Raw genomic sequence first — 11,441 nt, forward strand, 5'->3', positions numbered from 1 at the left:
AAATAGATCCACAAATGCGTGCGCACTTTGTATGTGAAAATAAAAAATGTGTGTACAGAGTAAGATTTGCATATTTGCTAATTGCACTGTATTTTTGTGGATATAATTTTACACAACTACTGGTTGCAACTCACAGGTGTCTTAGGTTGTTACATAGCAGATAACAAAATAAATGAGCACTGGTGAAAGAAGTATTCATATTGTGTAAGTAGAATTAACACAGTAATTTACAACCTATTCAAAATGTAATTGTACTTCTTTTATGGCAAAATAAAACTGACATCAGTAACCTTCAAATGTAAAATCTGACTTCTTAGTTTTGTTTTGATTATTTGCACAATAAGAAAAACAGAAATGCATAAAACAGAAAAACAGTAATTACAGTGCAGAAGAGAAATTAAGAGTGAAAGGTTTATTTAGAGACCTCCCCCATTTCACAAATAAAAAAAGGCATTATTACTCATCGAAAACAAAACACAATGAACATCACATAGCGGAACAATATCTGTATATACAAAACACACAAAGAAGACTAAACAGCAGAAATAATAAAAAGAACACAGAAAAGACAGACAGTCAGTCTGTCTGTAAAGAAACAAAATACAGATCATCTGGACCTTGGGTTACTTAGAGAATGGATCACAGTGTTCATCCTGATCAAGGCAGCTGCGTCAAACAGTCAACCGAACAGAGAGGAGAGACAGAGTCTGACCTATTGTTTTAGAGTGTCACAGGATGTCACCTTTGGCTTACTGCAGCTCAGCAAATGACCCTGGGGAACCGGTGTGATATTAGCTTTAATGAAGGAATAAATATTGTTCTGCATCAACCAAAACAAGCAACAGTCTCCCAGAAGCAGGCAAGCATGCACAGCATGCAACGTGGGTTTGTTTGGGTAAATGACAACATGGTGGACAGGGCTGCAAATATTTTTCAGTTGTTCTAAAAGCTAAAAGCTAGTATTTTGGTTTTTAAAAGAGCATCTCTTGTAAGAACACTACACATTGTTCTGCTGTGGTCTGTGTGCAGACTGTATACACCCACTGCACATGATAACACGTTATGCAGATTATTCACCCAACCAACATGTTGTGCATTACAGTTATTCATTTAGCTGACGGTTTTATCCAAAGTGACTTACAATTGCTATATATGTCGACACTGGAGCAACTAAGAGTTAAGTGTTTTGCTCAGGGACACATTGGTGTATGTGTCACAGTGGAAACTGAAACCAACTCTCTCACACCAAAGGCATCCGTTCATTTAAAATCCATCACTCGTGGATTTAGTTGTAAAACAGGAGAAACTCTGCAGACTCATGTACAAGACTATTCTGTATTTATGTCAGTTTTTGGGCTCATTGTAATTACTGTTAATGGGGTAACTGCATTGACTTATATAATAATATATAATTAAATAACAGCTTTAATGTGATGCACATTTGATATGTCTAAAGAAGGTAGCTGTTTTTATTTTTATGTTTTTGCGAACAAAAAGTTAATTGTATTTGTGGTCTTCAATATAAAGCTTGGTTTCAGTGTGTGTATCACTTTAAGCACATTTAACAATACCTTGATACTACTGATAACTGTGATGACTTTGGTCACTATAATTTTGATGTATGAAATCTTCTGTGCTGTGCCAAATTAGACGCAAAAGCATATATTTTCACGCAGAGCTACAGCTTCTCACCAGTGTGGGTTCTTACGTGGCGTTTTAAGTGACCACTAGTTCTGAAATCTTTTTCACATGTTTCACATTTATACGGCTTCTCACCTGTGTGAATTCTTACGTGTGTTTTCAATGCTGAAACATTACGGAATCTGTTCCCACAGGTATTGCAAAAGTACGGTTTCTCCCCTGTGTGGGTTCTTATGTGGAGTGTCAAGCTGTAGCTAGAACTAAAATCTTTCCCACATGTATTGCAAGAATACGGTTTCTCACCTGTGTGGGTTCTTGTGTGGAGAGTCAATCCTGAAGGGACAACAAATCTTTTCCCACAGATCTTGCAAAGGTACGGCCTCTCACCAGTGTGAGCTCTTCTTATGTGAATTTTCAGCCTAGTACTCTCTATAAAATCTTTTCCACATGTTTTGCAAGAATATGGCTTCTCACCTGTGTGGATTCTTATGTGGTCTTTCAAGTGACTAATCCGTCTAAAAGTTTTCCTACATGTTTCGCAAGAATATGGCTTCTCACCTGTGTGGGTTCTAATGTGATCTTTCAAGTGACTGTTGGTTCTGAAGAATTCCCCACATGTTTTGCAATAATGTGGTTTCTCATCTGTGTGGGTTCTTATGTGAGCTTTCAAATCTGATCTGTTTCTGAATCTTTTCCCACAGCTGCTGCAAGAATATGGCTTTTCATCTGTGTGAATTCTCAGGTGTCTCTGCAAATCTGACTTATCCCTAAAGTATTTACCACATGTGTCACATTTGAAGGAGTTTTTACCTGTGTGAGGATTATTGTGAACCTCTGACATGGTAGAGTTGTTTACATTGTTTCTGTGGCTTCTGCTTTTGTGATCTTGATTCTTTTGTTCTGGCTCTGCGTCTCTAGTTGATCCTGAGTCTTCATGCTCGCCTCCTTTCTGATCTTGGCTCTCAGCTACATGACAGCTGTGAGAGAGGAGCTGGTGGTCACTTTTCAGTTCTGCTTCACTGTGGTCTCTTTCCTCATAAGTAGGAGTCAACATAAAGGTATCAGTCTCCTGCTTCAGTACAAGCTGCTCTCCCTCCTGACTGGTACAGAGTTCCTCCTGTTCCTCTTTAATCTGTGGAGGCTCTGGGTCCTCTTGGTCCAGACTGGATTTCCTCTCCTGAATACAGAGCTGCTGGTCAGCCAGAACCTCCTCCTCCTTCCAGACATGTTGCTGTGGGAGCTCTGGAGGGACAGAGAACAGAAGGAACAGGCTACTACTGGGATGGGAAAGAACAAGATGCAGACATGCCAGGAAATGAGCACCAGTATTTATTTCAACAATTTGGATTTTGTTTAAATTGAGTTTTGTGTAGCACTTATGTAATTAAAAGCTTAATTTTGAAGTTTTACACACCTATCCTCTGTAACTTTACTTCGGGTTTCCAAACGATATCCAGCAGTCTGCGCTGACGATCGATCTCTTCCTCGTACTCGACGATAGTTTTTATAAAAACTCCGAATATTTCTTCAGCAGCAGCAGTTAGTCGCTCGTTGACAAACTCTCTCAAACACTCAACTGAAGACATTGTTAATTAATTACATATAGTGCTACGACTACAATAAAGACTTCCAGCGAATTCAAACGTGCTTGACGCTGCCGCTTGGTTTGTTTACTTCCGGTGGATGTCACACTGTTAAGTTCCGACATTGGAAGTGAAAGTGAAAGTTCCGCTCTCAACTGATGGCATTTTATTCCTAGCTTGTGGACCGTTACAATGTATACAGTATATTTACTCCATTAGAGTTATCTGTACGTTAGTTGAGGATTTCGCTTCGCTTTGAACTGGTTAAATTGAATGAATTGAATTTCGGACTTTCTTTTTCTTCTTCTCTGATTTCATGCGGAACAGAAAACCAACATTTATAATAGCATACTTTCACCTACTTAACAGTAACATCGGGGCTTTACATACCTCAGCACCTGCCCTTTTTCTTCCTCAAGAGGAAGTGCTTTTTTCTGGGATGCTTTTTAAAAAAAATGTATAAATGAATATACAGTATATTTATTCCCGTTTCCAACAGATTCCCTGTCAAACAAATGTAATAGGCTATCAGGTCGGAACATGAGACTCTCTCTCTCGCTCCGCGTCTCACGGCGCAACCAGAGCGCAGCGCACAGACAGACAGCAGCCCCTCCAGCTTCTCTCCCGGCAGTGGTGATAAACAAAAGACTAAACTACCAGTGCCTCGAGTTTACCGCTAATTAAACAAAAGACCATATAGGCATATGTCTTGCTAACGCATGACTCATGAGCTGAGCTAGTGTAATAAGTTAGCTAAGGCAATATCTCATGGCCAAACAACCTAATGTACTGATGGAGACGCTGCAGGTGAACACAGTAACATTTGTGTCTAATAACGTCATCACTATCGCCACATTGATATGCAAATGAGGCGTTAACTAATTAAAATGCGCCAATTTTTACACATTTGACAAGTCACTGCAGTTGAATGGGATAAAGAAAATAACTAAAGCATATCACCACAGAACTTCCCCAGTTAATGACTTACATCAAGAGTATTTTCCTCTGAAATGTGCTTTGTAAATATGCAGATTAGCTTGTTTTGGGTAATATAGAATAAATCTACAGATGCAAATAGAGGTTAGTAGGCTTAAAACCAACACCATCTAAAGGTGTATTCTTGAAGTTTTATTTCCATTACAGTAAAAGAAAAAAAAAAACTCTCAAAATTGACCACTCCATGAAAAAGTGCCATTAAGAGCTCCTCATCTAATAACTATCCATTCTATTAGTTTGTTGTATGCTGATAGATCTTTACATGATGCCGACAGCCCTCTCTCAAATGTGAAAGTCCATGTCACCATCAGTAGTTGTGTGTGCGCGTGTGCGCGTGTGCATGGTAAATGTAATATAATAGCGATAATAATAAAGTATTTGATCAACACATTAATGCATTCAGGCAATTCAGTATTCTGTTGCTTGGCTGTGTGAAGCTGAAGGTTATCTTTACTCATTTGGCATCTTGCTTGTGAAACAAAAAGTATTTAAATAACATTTATTATAATTATGCCTGCAGCCCAATGCCACAGTTTAGTGTGAAGATTTATGTGAAGTGTTCCAATGTATTCCAATAACATCAAATGAATTGAAACGATTTATTGTGTGAAAAATAAACAAATTATTAATTTCACATGTCATTTATTCTAAATATATATTTGAAACTAGTAGCATAGACATGCACATTGTGGCATAGTTTGCTTTGAGACTGTGGTCTTTGTGTGAACTGATTATTTTCTAGAAAAGTAAAAATGTTGAGTTAATATATTTGTCTTGTTTTAAAAAAAAGCCTTTTCTCACTTGAGCCCCTGTCCACCAAAATGTCTGTGCATGTACCTGCTCAGGCTTCAGCTATAGCCTACCTGACAATCTAATCCTGATTTAATCTGACTTTAATCAAATGAAAGAAAGGTTTTATAAAATTCCCTAATTTTCTCGAAGAATTTAGTTAACCTAGTATGTTTGAATCTTGAAAGAAACACTTCACCTTAAACAATTTCTATCTCTTGTAATAGTTTCTCCCTTTGATATGCGTGTCCCACTCCTTTCAGCCACGATTCCCTCACTGCCTTTGATGATTTGACCTCAACTTTTCAAAGGGAACTTTCATTATTTCATTTAAACACTCTGTTTGCAGTCTTGTCTGCTTTCTCATTACCCTCCACATGAACATGAGCAGAAACACACAAAACAAAAACAACAAAATTGCAAACCCAGCGCTGTTTTTCAGCGTTCTTTTTATTATTTCTGCTGTTTCTGTTGTTAATTTTGATAAAATGAGCTCTGTACAGTGAAAATACATGATAGTGTCGGCATAAAATTACAGTTATTGGTATTCAACACTATGAGTGATACATTCAACATCCGGGCATTTCGGCAGGTACGCTCGTTGAGGAATTTTACAGCCACCATTTTCTTTCACTCGCTTCGAGCATGAAGAAGAGAGATTGGTGAGTACAACATAATTAATTATCTTCTTGTTGTTGCTATTTTGTATTAAAATGTGCTTATGTTAGCTTGTTGACCTAAAGTTAAGCTAGCTAAACTCTTTTTGAAAATAGTTTTAAGCTGTTTGGGTCAAGCATATCATTAAAACATGTTTAATCAGACATGGTTGCGTGTCCGTTTTTTGTCAGCTAAAATCTGCGCGTCTTTTCAGTAACGTTAACATTAATCACTTGATAGTATTGATTTGTAGCAATCACGACCACGAGGGTGCCCACTCAAAAACTCAAACTTCAGGTAAGTAAATTTTGGCTGAATTATACCTGCTACGTTTCCATAATGCAAACGTGATCATGTATAGTCTATCCATCCATCCATCTTCATCTGCTTATCCGGGGTCGGGTTGCGGGGGCAGCAGCTCCAGCAGGGGACCCCAGACTTCTCTTTCCCGAGCCACATTAACCAGCTCTGACTGGGGGATCCCGAGGCGTTCCAAGGCCAATGTGGAGATATAATCTCCCCACCTAGTCCTGGGTCTTCCCCGAGGCCTCCTCCCAGCTGGACGTGCCTGGAACACCTCCCTAGGGAGGCGTCCAGGAGGCATCCTTACCAGATGCCCAAACCACCTCAGCTGGCTCCTTTCAACGCAAAGGAGCAGCGGCTCTACTCTGAGCTCCTAGCGGATGGACGAGCTTCTCACCCTACCTCTAAGGAAGACGCCAGTCACCCGCCTGAGGAAACCCATTTCGGCCGCTTGTACCCGTAGTGTAGCTGATATTTCTTACCAAAGGTATTTCAGTGTCCTCGGTTTTCCTGCTGACGAATATCTCATATGATATATGACTAACCATGTAATTCAGACTGAGTGGAGGCCAATATATTTTACAAATTAAATAATTATGTTGTCTCTTAACCTCATCACTTAGTGAGAGAGAAGTTCTTGATCCCTGTGGACAAGATCACTGTGAAAGATGATTCTGGCACTGAGGTGGATGAATCTGTGTTTGCAGAATTATCCACAGTGGAAGGGATTTGTTTTGTTATCAAGGACAGTCGTGCCAATGGTATATTTTAAAAATTGCTTCATTTCACATTGCATTAATAGGAGTGCTTATTTCAAATGCATCCATTGCAATGAATTTATTGCCTTACAACCCTAACCCAGTATTAGAACTAGCATATGAAGTATTAAGACTCCTGTTGGAAACAGGTTTAACTTGAAGTAAAAATTGATCGCTTAAAAAACAAGGAATGTTTTTATAGCACCAACTAGGGCATAGTTTTTAGCTGTTTGTGGACATTCATAAATGGCCAAAGCAGATGTTTTCTTTTGAATTAATAACTGTTCAGTCTGGACAGATATAAGCAGAGTTTCTTGCATGGCTGGTAGCAGGGGTCATGCCCAGTTTTTCATTCCAAAATTTGATCCACAACTACAGTGCAAATAAGGTGAATTGTTCATTATATCTTTTATTCTTAGATTCAGGAAAATCTCAGTCGTCACCTCCATCCACACCACTACCCCATCCAGTGGGAGTTTCCTTTGTGTCCAGCAGCAGCAGTGACAGTGAAACGTCAAGACATCCCAAGCGAATTAGAAGTGATGAAGAGGCATTGCAGAGTTCTTCAGCCAGATATGTAAGTTTATCATCAAATGTCTACATATGGATAGTTTAGATCATTTCTAAATTGAAATTGTTGTCACATTTCTGAATTATTTAATGGTTTTAATTTTAAAATAAATAAATGATTGCCATTTGGCAAACAATAAGATACAAAAAGAGCATGACGTTACTTTCAGAACATTCTGGACTACTTTCACTTTGAAATTTGGCTTGAGTTAGCATTACCAGCATGGTATAATGATGATGTCTGAAACTAGTGTGCTGTACTAGGTTTACATTAAAGTTATATTACAGTAGGGCTGGGCAATAAAACAATAATGACAATTATCGCAATCTAATTTTCCTCATTAACAATATAATAAATGTTCGATATATCGTCAATAAATATTTGGTTTAATTCATTTGAATCACAAACAAATTAGCACTTAATTTTTCTATTAAAATACTTATTTTGTTGAGGAAATTTCTTACTAATATTTGTTGAAAAAGATTTTATCATAATAGTTTTGAATGTTCTCCCTCAGATTTGTTAAGTGATCCACTGTTTACAAGTGTTTGTCACATTTCTGACCATAAAGAAAAGTTTAACCACATAAATAACCATCTGGTTTCTTGAATTTTTACTCAGGAACAAAAATCAGCTTTTAAACTAGAAAGAAATAATTATTTGACATTGATTGTGATAACTATCAATTTCAAATGATATTAAATGTTTTTATCGTGATAACATTTTTGGGCATATCACCCGGCCCTATATTACAGTCAATATACCTGTGGGAGGAAGGAAATATTTTCATCCTTTTTTTTTTATTGTTTTATTTTGCGTGTTAGTCACGTGTTTTCCTCCTTAATAACCCAGTAAATTCAGCCATTGATTGATACTGCACTGTTCGGTTGACACTCTAATTTCTAATGTCATTATCCGTTTAGTTGATAAAGCAGATTCTGCAGACAAAACCAGGAGGGACAACAGTGCTTGAAGAAAATTAATCCGCGATCTCACATTTTCTGATGGTGTGTCAAGCAAGTCAGACACTCTTTGAATTTCCTTGAGAACTTTTCAAAGTAAAAGCTCTCACTTAAACATGACATAAAGTACTGCTGCAAAAACGTTCTCGCGGTTTTATTTTGTTTAGTTGTTGAAAGCATGGAGGAGTATGTCAATGAGGTTCATGCAAATCTTAAAGAACAAGTGTTAAGTGCAGTGCCTGCTGATAATCCCAGTAGAAGTGCAGTGGAAGAATCCATTTAGTGAGTTAAACACAAACTCAAAATGGACAAAGTATTTTAGATTGAAATGTTTTTTTACGATGACTTTGAAACATCAAATCCACTAGGGTCAAAACAAGGAATTCATAAGCTTGGATGTTTATATTTTACACTCTGCAATTCACCACCACGTCTAAATTCATCCCTGATGAATATCCATCTCATTTCTTTGTTTCATTCCCAAGATGCAAAAAAATACGGCATTGACAAAATACTTAATCCGTTTGTAGAAGATGTAAAGGTACTAGAGCAAAATGGAATGAAAGTGTCATTTTCTGAACAACCTCTTTATGGCACCATTGCACAAGTAACAGGTGACAATTTAGGTCTTAACTCAATTCTTGGTTATGTGGAATCTTTCACTGTGAACTACTACTGCAGGAGGTGTCTTATTGACAAAGCATCTGCTCAAACAGTGTTTAGTGAAAATGATCCACGTGTGATGTTACGCACTAAATTAACCAATGAGGACCATTACACTTATCTCTAGTACAGCAGCGTTCGTTCATACTTTCATCAGCTGATTTTACTCGCAGATCTGACGATGTTCTGACGATATATGCTGCATTGTTGAAAAATGCTACCGTAGCGCAAATCGATAGCAGAGTCTATGGAGTCGCACAGCCCTATCAAAAAATGCTATCTTATGTGTTCCCATTTCCAATCCCACAAAGGTATAACTCTGTAAGTATTATGACGTCTTCTGTTTTTTGATTATGTGTATTCTGATATCTGACTAATATCCCCTATCAAATAATGCTCCCACTACAGAATCATTTTATATTGCACCACTACTCACTCCATGTGTACTGTACAGAGTTGGGGAACATGTTGAAAAATTATATTATGCCATCTTTATTTAAGATATCAGGGGTAGTGTATTCTGATTGACTAATAAATATTTTCTTTTTGATATTGCTGACGATCAGCCACTGTCTCGACGCCATGTCCAATAGCAGTGATTTATGGGGGTGGAAACAGACCACGCTTGTGGGTCGTGCGCAAGCGCAGAACCGCTAAGTAGCACATCTTGATAGGTAGCATAAATCGACAGAATGTGCCCTTTTGCCCTTAGACGCCCAAAGTGCCCTTTTGTGAATTACAAATTTAATTAATTAATTATTTTGATATTATATTATATATGTAAATATTATATATTTATAATAGCTCCTTTTGTGAAGGCCTGCCGAATCAAACTATTAGTAAAATGAATTAATAATAATTTCGCAGAAAATAAAATGACCCACATTATGACCTTTCACCTGAGGATCTCATCCGTGACGAGCCCTCCCGTTCACACAGTTAGTGATTCAGCAGCTCTGACTACAGGACGCCTGCGATTCCCGCGGTAAGAGGGGTTTGCTGCAACGTGCTTGTTGTGGGTTGTTGGATGTATTTTACAAGAAAGACACAGAGAGCAGCACAGTAGTTATATTAGTATATTGCTGTGTGTCGCCTGTAGAAGTAACGTTAGCCACCGACTGCGCCGACAGCTAACGTTGCTTCCATACACAGATAAACAAAGATGCTCTGTTGACTTCGTTCTTGCTGTTTGAGGGAGAAAAGTTTCACAGGCGTTGCGAGGTATTGTATTTTTTATGTAATTTGACTAAAAACCTTTCACTTGAACTAGGATTATTACAGTAACTTAATAAAAAACATAGTGTGCCTTAAAATAATTATAAAAACTTTGGTAAAACAGGTTTATTTTCCTCCGAATTATAGCCTACTTATCAGCCCTTTTTAAAATGATCATTTAAATCAGAACAGTATTTGAAAAGATTTAATAACAAACCTCTTATATGAACTAAATAACTGGAAATACATGTAATAATGTCAGAGTCAATATAAAATATAATATATAAAATATTCCTGACATCAAAGTAAAGAATGAAGAAGAAATGTACCTATATAGATTTCAGACAAAGGTATGAAATGTTAATGGGCCAACAGAATGAACACACACACTCACACACACACACACATCTTTTTAGATTTATGATTAGACATATAGTCAATCAAAATCTAAATATATCTCAGATTCACAATGCAATATAGAAAATCATATACCAAAACTGTGTCACAGCATTTGTTGATGTATCGATACAGAAGCATCTGTATATGCATATAATCAAGGAATATATAACAATATATTTCTGTATCGATATTTTGAGAACAGCCCTATTTAAATCCTTGTTCCATGTGCCCCTTTTATACTTTCAGCATCCAAAGGTCTCTGCACGGCCCTGGTCTTAGGGACTTGTCGTTTACTACGTTTTCTTGTCGTCTCTTCGGACTAAAGACTCAGAAATAATCAGTCTCATGTGACTGAATGGAAATGACTATAAATGATGTAAAAAGTGTTTCTTCATGACGGATTCTCTGACTTTGTCTCCAATAATAATAAAGGTTATGGAAGAAAGTTGTGTGGGGTTTTTGTTGTTCAGACTTACAATAAACTTAGAGATTTTAACTAGACGTTAAATCATAAAACAAATCAATTATAAAACTTTGCAGTGATACACTTGAGTTTAATGTGTTATCGTCATGATGCATCAGATCAGTCCAATCAGCTGCAAAGTCCAAGGAATATTACGCCTTTCCAATAAGAGGGCGTGTCGGTCTGTATAAGATTTCTGCCGAAGAATCCCCTTGTGTATCCTTGCTCATAGGCCCTCAGAGATTGATCCTCTCTCCTTGGAGCACAAATAAGAGCTTTGGGACGGTCTGCAAGATGGCGGAACAGAACAACTTCTGGTTCGAGCGAGGAGCAAGGAAACGACAAATAAGGGAATTGAGAAGCACCTAATGTGTACCACTGAGATCTGTAAGTTTGAGAGCAGTTTACTAGCGACACCAGCAGGTGGCGGTAGCAACATTG

The 11,441-nt window shown here is 37.6% G+C and overlaps 2 long non-coding RNA genes across 4 annotated transcripts; one reads left to right on the forward strand and one right to left on the reverse strand.

Moving 5' to 3' along the window:
• Positions 1-397: 397 nt before the first annotated feature.
• LOC123967673 lies at positions 398-2,578 on the reverse strand. The gene is made up of 2 exons (XR_006824313.1): positions 2,452-2,578; positions 398-772 (listed from the first exon to the last, which is right to left on the reverse strand). It is a non-coding gene; the product is annotated as an uncharacterized LOC123967673 (long non-coding RNA).
• A 3,013-nt stretch (positions 2,579-5,591) lies between these two features.
• LOC123967666 lies at positions 5,592-10,982 on the forward strand. 3 transcript variants are annotated; one of them, XR_006824305.1, is made up of 3 exons: positions 5,592-5,671; positions 7,147-7,304; positions 10,784-10,982. It is a non-coding gene; the product is annotated as an uncharacterized LOC123967666 (long non-coding RNA). The 3 variants fall into 3 exon arrangements; XR_006824306.1 differs by lacking the exon at positions 5,592-5,671 and adding an exon at positions 6,241-6,456; XR_006824304.1 differs by lacking the exon at positions 5,592-5,671 and having other exon boundaries at positions 6,463-7,304.
• Positions 10,983-11,441: the final 459 nt, after the last annotated feature.

Source organism: Micropterus dolomieu, linkage group LG03, assembly GCF_021292245.1.
Source record: "Micropterus dolomieu isolate WLL.071019.BEF.003 ecotype Adirondacks linkage group LG03, ASM2129224v1, whole genome shotgun sequence".
NCBI lineage: Eukaryota > Metazoa > Chordata > Actinopteri > Centrarchiformes > Centrarchidae > Micropterus > Micropterus dolomieu.